General features: G+C 60.2%; 1 pseudogene; it reads right to left on the reverse strand.

Annotated features, from left to right (window-relative positions):
- Positions 1-700: 700 nt before the first annotated feature.
- On the reverse strand, positions 701-848 carry LOC131535690 (5.8S ribosomal RNA; annotated as a pseudogene).
- Between the last annotated feature and the right edge of the window lie 9,152 nt (positions 849-10,000).

Consider the following 10,000-nt stretch of genomic DNA (forward strand, 5'->3'; position numbering starts at 1 on the left):
TTTCTTTTCCTCCGCTTAGTAATATGCTTAAATTCAGCGGGTTGTCTCGCCTGACCTGAGGTCGTACTCGGAGGGTCGTGGCGGCGCTCCGCTATCCCCAGAGGGGCGGGAGGCTGGCCTGAGTCGAGTCGGTCGCCGCCGGGGCGCCGCGCCGCCGTCGGAAACCCCCGCAGACGCGTCCCCCCACAAGCAGCGGCGTCCGCCCGTCGGCGCGAGTTGAGGTCGAGACCCCGGTCCTCGCAGAACCGGCGGGCGTGTCGCCGCCGCCCTCCCGCCCCGGGCGAGAAGATGGAGGCGCGCGCTCCCCCGCAGCAGCGTCCGCCCGTCGGCGCGAAGTTGAGGTCGAGACCCCGGTCCTCGCAGAACCGGCGGGCGTGTCGCCGCCGCCCTCCCGCCCCAGAGGGGCGAGAGAGGCGGAGGAGCCCTCCCACCAAAGCAGCGTCCGCCCACGGACGAGTTGGAGGTCCCGTCGCGCGGGCAGCGGAGGGTTCAGACCCACCGGCAGCAGCGGAGGAGGACCTCCGGTCCTCGAGCCGCAGGCAGCGCCGCCCTCCCCTCCCGTGGGGAGGAGAGGCAGTGGAAGGGGCCAGAGGAGGCCGGGCGGGAAGCGGACCGGGCGGTCTGCACTTAGGAGGGCGGAGGAGGTCAAAAGCCCCTCTGAGCTCCAGCCGCGGGACCCGGAGGCCCGATCGATAGGAAGCGACCCTCAGGCAGGCGTGGCCCGGGAGGAACCGGGGCGCAAAGTGCGTTCAGTGTCGATGATCAATGTGTCCTGCAATTCACATTAGTTCTCGCAGCTAGCTGCGTTCTTCATCGACATACGAGCCGGTGATCCACCGCTAAGTTGTACTCTTTGTTTGAGGTAAGTAGGCTGAGGCGGACAGAGCGGGGTTAAAAAACCGGGGTCGAAACCCGGACGGGCGCCCGTTGCGGGGGTCTTCAAACCCACGGTCCCGGCAGGGTTGCGGGCCATTCAGGAGTACCCGCCCAGGCGGCGCCTAGTCCCGGAGGAAGGCGCCGATGGGAGCGTGTCAGATCCGATACCTTTGCCGCATCATTGCATCAGTTGGGCTGGCGTCCGATACCTTTGCCGCATCAGTTGATCCTTCTTACAGGTTCTCGTCCGATACCTTTGCCGCATCCGGTGTTACGACTTTTCTTGGGTTAAGGTTTTAACCCGACCGGGTGGCGAGGAGGACGCGCGGGCCCCGACCTCCCCTCTCCACCGCCGCCAGCGCTCGGGCGTCTTTTTCGCTCAAAAGCGTTTTCGGGTCCGGCCTTGTCCCGACACTGCTGTAATGATCCTTCCGCGGGTTCACCTACGGAAACCTTGTTCGACTTTTACTTCCTCTAGATAGTCAAGTTTGATCGTCTTCTCGGCGCTCCGCCAGGGCCCGCGAGGAGCGGCGGGGCGATCGAGACCTCACTAAACCATCCAATCGGTAGTAGCGGCGGGCGGTGTGTACAAAGGGCAGGGACTTAATCAGCGAGCTTATGACCCGCTTACTGGGAATTCCTCGTTGATGGGAAATAGTTTCAATCCCCAGTCCCGATCACGGCGGGGTTCAGCGGGTTACCAGCGCCTCTCGGCGCAGGGTAGACACCTGCGCTGATCCGCCCATTGTGGCGCGTGCAGCCCGGACATCTAAGGGCATCACAGACCTGTTATTGCTCCATCTCGCGTGGCTGAGCGCCACTTGTCCCTCTAAAGTTGAGCGCCCGACCGCGCGGGGCAGCGTAACTATTTAGCAAGCGGTCTCGTTCGTTATCGGAATGAACCAGACAAATCGCTCCACCAACTAAACGGCCATGCACCACCACCCACAGAATCGAGAAAGAGCTATCAATCTGTCAATCCTTTCCGTGTCCGGGCGGGTGAGGTTTCCGTGTTGAGTCAAATTAAGCCGCAGGCTCCACTCCTGGTGGTGCCCTTCCGTCAATTCCTTTAAGTTTCAGCTTTGCAACCATACTCCCCGGAACCCAAAGACTCGTGGTTTCCCTTGCGCTGCCAGCGGGTCATGGGAATAACGCCGCCCGGATCGCGGGTCGGCATCGTTCTGATCGGAACTACGGACGGTATCTGATCGTCTTGAACCTCCGACTTTCGTTCTTGATTAATGAAAACATTCTTGGCAAATGCTTTCGCTTTCGTCCGTCTTGCGCGGTCCAAGAATTTCACCTCTAAGCGGTATGTCTGAATGCCCCGGCCGTCCCTCTTAATCATGGCCCCGGGTTCCAGAAACCCACAAAATAGAACCGAGTCCTATTCCATTATTCCTAGCTGCGGTATTCAGCGGCGGCAGGCGACCTGCTTTGAACACTCTAATTTTTCAAAGTAAGCGCTCCGGGCCCGGTGACGGACACCCAGTTAAGGGCATCCGGGCGCCGGGAGGCAGGGTCCGGGACAGGCGGTGGCTCGCCTCGCGGCGGACCGCCAGCCACTCCGAGATCAACTCTGAGCTTTTAACTGCAGCAACTTTAATATCGCTATTGGAGCTGGAATTACGCGGCTGCTGGCACCAGACTTGCCCTCAATGGGTCCTCGCCCATGGGTTTAGGATACGCTCATTCCAATTACAGGGCCTCGAAAGAGACCTGTATTGTTATTTTCGTCACTACCTCTCCGAGTCGGAAATGGGTAATTTCTTGGCGCCTGCTGCCTTCCTTGGATGTGGTAGCCGTTTCTCAGGCTCCCTCTCCGGAATCGAACCCTGATTCCCGTTACCCGTGGTCACCATGGTGGCGCCTAAAGTACCATCGAGTTGATAGGGCAGACATTGAAAGAATCGTCGCCGCCCGCGGAGCGCGATCGGCCGAGGTTATCTAGAGTCACCAAAGGGACGGGCGGGGCGGGCCCGACCACGGATGGGTTTTGGATCTGATAAATGCAGCGTCCCGCCCCGAAGGCAGGTCGGCGCCCGTTTGCATGTATTAGCTCTGGAATTGCCACAGTTATCCAAGTACCGGGTGGAGGCGATCAAAGGGACCATAACTGATTTAATGAGCCATTCGCAGTTTCACTGTACCGGCCGTGTGTACTTAGACCTGCATGGCTTAATCTTTGAGACAAGCATATGTTACTGGCAGGATCAACCAGGTAAGCCCAACCGTGCGGCGGTGGGGGCAAAAAGGGAACAACATGGCGCGCCAGATCTACGCGGGTCTCGCTCCGCGAAGAGGTGAGGCACACCCGCTATGCCTCGCTGGTGCGGCGCTCATGAGGCGACGTCGCGGCAGCCTCTCGCTCCACTGTCAGGAAGAATGCTTATCTTTGACTTTGGGGAGTGACCGCTGGATTGCAGCCGTGGGGAAAAGTGCGTTTCGCGGGGACCGGGGAGTGCGGCTGGCGCCCGTGGCGCCGAGGCGGACACCTAACGAAACCCTCGCCGCAGGCTCCTCTCGGCCCGCCCGGTGCCGAACCTCCGAGACAAGACCGGCCGTCTGAGCCTCCCTATGAAGCGTCGGCACCCGGAGGGGCCTTCTCGTCTTGGCGCATCAAAGCGGACAAGCGATTTCGCCCTCGGGTCACCGTACCAAACTTTTCGCCGTGCCCTAGGAACACCCAACCCACAGCGGCCAGTGCTTTATGGCAAGCGGGGCGAGCACCTTCTCGGCGGGCGGGGTCTAGCTCGGGCGCTCACGCTCAATCGACCAGGGGCGTGGACCTCGGTCATTTTCATAGCGCTCAAAACCTAAGTCCACCAAATTTGCCTTTCGGCGAAATCGCGGCACCTCAAAGCAGCTTCCCCTATCGGACCCGATCTCCAGGGTCGCGGTCGAATCTGGAACCTGCCGGGGCGGCGCCTTCCCGGCCTGCTGCGGCGACTCGGACACCCTGGATGTTTGGCCCGAGCCCCCTTTTCGACTTAGTCGTTTTCCGACCGAAATTCCTCTGCCGCTGGTCACCCCGGGACCGCCGGGAGGAGGGCGGCCGTCGGCCTGGCGTCACCCGCCGCCAGGGTGAGTGCGTGGGCTAAGCGTCCTCTGCGCCGCCTCTGGAGCTCCGCTTTTAGCGGTCAAAACCTAAGTCCACAAAATTAGGCGTTCGCTTAATTCCCGATGGCACCTCAAAGCGGCTTCCCCTAACGGACCGACCTCCAGGGTCGCGGTCGAATCCGGAACCTACCGGGGCGAGGCACCTTCCCGGCCTGCCTCGGCGCATCGGGCACCCTGGATGTTTGGCCCGAGCCCCCTTTTCGACTTAGTCGTTTTCCGACCCAATTCCTCCAGGGTCTACACCCCACGGCCGGGGCCGAGAGGCGAGCCCTCGCGGTACCGCCTCTCGCCCGAAGAGGCCACGGGCCTCAAACCGCCGCTGGTCACCCGAGAACGGACCAAGGCGTAGAGTTAGGGTTAGGGTTAGGGTTAGGGTTAGGGTTAGGGTTGGGGTTGGGGTGCCGCCTACCCGCCAGGAGGCGTGTCTCTGGGCCTGGCGTTGCTCGAAAAAGCCCCTGGAGCTTAGCTGTGACCGTTACCGACAACCGGAGTAAGGCGCTGGGGTAGTGCCCACCCACCAGCGAGGCGTGTGTCTGGGCCTGGCGTCGCTCGAAAAAGCCCCTGGAGCTTAGCTTTCACTGTTACCGACAAACAGAGTAAGGGCGCTGGGGTAGTGCCCACCCACCAGCGAGGCGTGTTTCTGGGCCTGGCGTCGCTCGAAAAAGCCCCTGGAGCTTAGCTGTGACCGTTACCGAGAACCGGACCAAGGGCGCTGGGGTAGTGCCCACCCACCAGCGAGGCGTGTTTCTGGGCCTGGCGTCGCTCGAAAAAGCCGCTGGAGCTTAGCTTTCACCGTTACCGACAAACAGAGTAAGGCGCTGGGGTAGTGCCCACCCACCAGCGAGGCGTGTTTCTGGGCCTGGCGTCGCTCGAAAAAGCCCCTGGAGCTTAGCTGTGACCGTTACCGAGAACCGGACCAAGGCGCTGGGGTAGTGCCCACCCGCCAGGAGGCGTGTCTCTGGGCCTGGCGTCGCTCGAAAAAGCCCCTGGAGCTTAGCTTTCATCGTTAGGAGAACCGTAAATTCCTGGGTGAGGGGCATCAATGTACTGCCCACCCGCCAGCGAGACATGTCTCTGGGCCTGGCGTCGCTCGAAAAAGCCCCTGGAGCTTAGCTGTGACCGTTACGAGAACCGTACCAAGGCGCTGGGGTGTGCCCACCCGCCAGGAGGCGTGTCTCTGGGCCTGGCGTCGCTCGAAAAAGCCCCTGGAGCTTAGCTTTCATCGTTAGGGAGAACCGTCAATTCCTGGGTGAGGCGTCAGGTACTGCCCAGCCCGCCAGCGAGGCGTGTCTCTGGGCATGGCGTCGCTCGAAAAAGCCCCTGGAGCTTAGCTTTCACCGTTACCGACAACCGGGTGAGGCGCTGGGGTAGTGCCCACCCGCCAGGAGGCGTGTCTCTGGGCCTGGCGTCGCTCGAAAAAACCCCTGGAGCTTAGCTGTGACCGTTACCGAGAACCCGGACCAAGGCGCTGGGGTAGTGCCCACCCACCAGGAGGCGTGTCTCTGGGCCTGGCGTCGCTCGAAAAAGCCCCTGGAGCTTAGCTGTGACCGTTACGAGAACCCGGACCAAGGCGCTGGGGCAGTGCCCACCCGCCAGGAGGCGTGTCTCTGGGCCTGGCGTCGCTCGAAAAAGCCCCTGGAGCTCCGCTTTTAGCGCTCAAAACCTAAGTCCACAAAATCACACGTTCAATCATTTCCGACGGCACCTCAAACCAGCTTCCCCTAACGGACCCACCTCCAGGGTCGCGGTCGAATCCGGAACCTACCGGGGACGAGGCGCCGTCCCGGCCTGCCTCGGCGCCTCAGACACCCTGGATGTTTGGCCCAAGCCCCGTTTTCGACTTAGTCGTTTTCGAACGAAATTCATCCAGGGTCCACTCCCGCGGCCGTGCCGAGAGCCGCCCTGGTCGGGAAGGCGGAAGAGGCCCGAGGCGACCGTACCCGCCGCTGGTGACCCCAAAACCTTATCCCGATGGCACCTCAAAGCGGCTTCCCCTAACGGACCGACCTCCGGCCCGCGGGCGAGACCGGGCCGTAGCCGGGAAGGCGCGCTCTCCTGGGCAAGGCCACCGACGAAGAGGGGTTGGAAGTTCGACCCTAGCCCGAAACGAAACGCCGAGGCCCAGCGACTCCAAACTCGGCACGCAAGTAGACCCCGACGGGCCCTATCCGACGCCGCCGCCCCGAGTCGATAACCCACCGGGGGCGGGTAGCGCCCCAAAGTTCAAATTTTGACCGGGAATAACTCAACCAACTCGAGGCTACCTCTACCAAACTCGGATCAAAATTACACCTCCACGGCCCCTATCCAACGCCGCCTTCCCTAGCCAAAAGTCATCCGGGGCCGGAGATAGAGCCCCCAAATTTCAAATTTTGACCGGGAATAACTCAACCAACTCGAGGGCAACCTCTACCAAACTCGGGTCAAAATTACACCTCCACGGCCCCTATCCAACGCCGCCTTCCCTAGCCAAAAGTCATCCGGGGCCGGAGATAGAGCCCCAAAGTTCAAATTTTGACCGGGAATAACTCAACCAACTCGAGGGCAACCTCTACCAAACTCGGGTCAAAATTACACCTCCACGGCCCCTATCCAACGCCGCCTTCCCTAGCCAAAAGTCATCCGGGGCCGGAGATAGAGCCCCAAAGTTCAAATTTTGACCGGCAATAACTCAACCAACTCGAGGGCAACCTCTACCAAACTCGGGTCAAAATTACACCTCCACGGCCCCTATCCAACGCCGCCTTCCCTAGCCAAAAGTCATCCGGGGCCGGAGATAGAGCCCCAAAGTTCAAATTTTGACCGGAATAACTCAACCAACTCGAGGGCAACCTCTACCAAACTCGGGTCAAAATTACACCTCCACGGCCCCTATCAACGCCGCCTTCCCTAGCCAAAAGTCATCCGGGGCCGGAGATAGAGCCCCAAAGTTCAAATTTTGACCGGCAATAACTCAACCAACTCGAGGGCAACCTCTACCAATCTCGGGTCAAAATTACACCTCCACGGCCCCTATCAACGCCGCCTTCCCTAGCCAAAAGTCATCCGGGGCGGAGATAGAGCCCCAAAGTTCAAATTTTGACCGGCAATAACTCAACCAACTCGAGGGCAACCTCTACCAAACTCGGGTCAAAATTACACCTCCACGGCCCCTATCAACGCCGCCTTCCTCTAGCCAAAAGTCATCCGGGGCGGAGATAGAGCCCCAAAGTTCAAATTTTGACCGGCAATAACTCAACCAACTCGAGGGCAACCTCTACCAAACTCGGGTCAAAATTACACCTCCACGGCCCCTATCCAACGCCGCCTTCCCTAGCCAAAAGTCATCCGGGGCGGAGATGAGCCCCCAAAGTTCAAATTTTGACCGGGAATAACTCGACCCAGTCGAGGAAAAACTCCACCAAACTCGGGTCAAAATTACACCTCCAGGGCCCCTATCCGACGACGCCTTCCCGAGCCCAAAGCCCCTCGGGGGCCGGAGATCTGAGCCTCAAACTTGAAAATTTGACCGGGAATAACTCGGACCCAGTCGAGGAAAAACTCCACCAAACTCGGGGTCGTAGTAGACCTCCAGGGCCCCTATCAACGCCGCCTTCCCGAGCCCAAAGCCCCTCGGGGGCGGTGTCTGAGCCTCAAACTTGAAAATTTGACCGGGAATAACTCGGCCCACTCGAGGAAAAACTCCACCAAACTCGGGGCAAAATTAGACCTCCAGGGCCCCTATCAACGCCGCCTTCCCTAGCCAAAAGTCATCCGGGGCCGGAGATCTGGGCCTCAAACTTGAAAATTTGACCGGGAATAACTCGACCCAGTCGAGAAAAACTCCACCAAACTCGGGTCAAAATTACACCTCCAGGGCCCCTATCAACGCCGCCTTCCTCTAGCCAAAAGTCATCCGGGGCCGGAGATAGAGCCCCAAAGTTCAAATTTTGACCGGCAATAACTCAACCAACTCGAGGCAACCTCTACCAAACTCGGGTCAAAATTACACCTCCACGGCCCCTATCCAACGCCTTCCCTAGCCAAAAGTCATCCGGGGCCGGAGATAGAGCCCCAAAGTTCAAATTTTGACCGGGAATAACTCAACCAACTCGAGGCAACCTCTACCAAACTCGGGTCAAAATTACACCTCCACGGCCCCTATCCAACGCCGCCTTCCCTAGCCAAAAGTCATCCGGGGCCGGAGATAGAGCCCCAAAGTTCAAATTTTGACCGGCAATAACTCAACCAACTCGAGGCAACCTCTACCAAACTCGGGTCAAAATTACACCTCCACGGCCCCTATCCAACGCCGCCTTCCCGAGCCCAAAGCCCCTCGGGGGCCGGAGATCTGAGCCTCAAACTTGAAAATTTGACCGGGAATAACTCGACCCACTCGAGGAAAAACTCCACCAAACTCGGGTCAAAATTACACCTCCACGGCCCCTATCCAATGACGCCTTCCCGATCCCACAGCCCCTCGGGGGCGGTGATCTGAGCCTCCAAACTTGAAAATTTGACCGAGAATAACTCGACCCAGTCGGGAAAAACTCCACCAAACTCGGGAAATATTAGACCTCCAGGGCCCCTATCAACGCCGTCTTCCCGATCCCACAGCCCCTCGGGGGCCGGTGATCTGAGCCTCAAACTTGAAAATTTGACCGAGAATAACTCGACCCAGTCGAGGAAAAACTCCACCAAACTCGGGAAATATTAGACCTCCAGGGCCCCTATCCAGCGCCGTCTTCCCCTAGCCCAAAGCCCCTCGGGAGCCGGAGATCTGGGCCTCAAACTTGAAAATTTGACCGGGAATAACTCGGCCCAGTCGAGGAAAAACTCCACCAAACTCGGGTCAAAATTACACCTCCACGGCCCCTATCCAACGCCGCCTTCCCGAGTCGATACCCCCCCGGGGGCCGGAGATAGAGCCCCAAAGTTCAAATTTTGACCGGGAATAACTCACCCTAGGCGGGGACAAACTCTGCCAAACTCGGGGCAAAATTAGACCTCCAGGGCCCCTATCCGACGACGCCTTCCCCGAGTCGATACCCCCAGGGGCCGGAGATGAAACCCCCAAATTTAAAACTTTGACCGGGAATAACTCATCCTAGGCGGGGACAAACTCTGCCAAACTCGGGGTCGTAGTAGACCTCCAGGGCCCCTATCCAACGCCGCCTTCCCAGTCGATACCCCCCCGGGGGCCGGAGATAGACACCCCTGCTTCAGGCACCCCCACCCACCTCTTACACCCCTCCTACCCGACTCCGAAGCCAGCCACCGTCCACCTCTCCTTCGGGGGCACCTCCGGAGAACCACCCCGACCTGTTCTCCAGCCGAACCGGGACTCCCACACTTAAGCCGGGTTACTGACTCAACCAACCGCGCCCTCCGGAGAACCGGGCCACTGGTCACCCTGGGAGAGATTTACCGCTGGTCACCCGGGAAAAGTTTACCGCTGGTCACCCGGGAGAGATTTACCGCTGGTCACCCGCATCGACTTAGGTTTTGGCCGCCTCTCCCTCGGACTTCCAGGGTTCCTGGGGGACTCTGCGAGCCCGACCTACAGAACCACGACTCCGGCCTGAGGGGAACGCGCACACCACTCTACCGCCTCAGGGAACCAGGACCTCGGGCAGAGGCGACTCTCTTACACCCACTCTACCGCCTCAGGGAACCAGGACCTCGGGCAGAGGCGACTCTCTTACACCCACTCTACCGCCTCAGGGAACCAGGACCTCGGGCAGAGGGGCCACTCTCCTGCACCCCTCTACCGCCTCAGGGAACCAGGACCTCGGGCAGAGGGGGCCACTCTCCTGCACCCCCTCTACCCGCCTCGGGGAACCAGGACCTCGGGCAGAGGGGCACCGTCTTGCACCCTTCTACTCGCCTCGAACTCTCTCCTCCCGGCCGCCTCTCCTCCGAGGCCCCCTGACCTCAGGAGGGACCCCTACCCGCCCACCGTTCGAACCGGGCATCCCACACTTAAGCCGGGTTACTGACTCGACCATCCAGCGCCCTCCGGAGA

The sequence above is a fragment of the Onychostoma macrolepis genome, unplaced genomic scaffold (genome assembly GCF_012432095.1).
Source record: "Onychostoma macrolepis isolate SWU-2019 unplaced genomic scaffold, ASM1243209v1 Scaffold67, whole genome shotgun sequence".
NCBI lineage: Eukaryota > Metazoa > Chordata > Actinopteri > Cypriniformes > Cyprinidae > Onychostoma > Onychostoma macrolepis.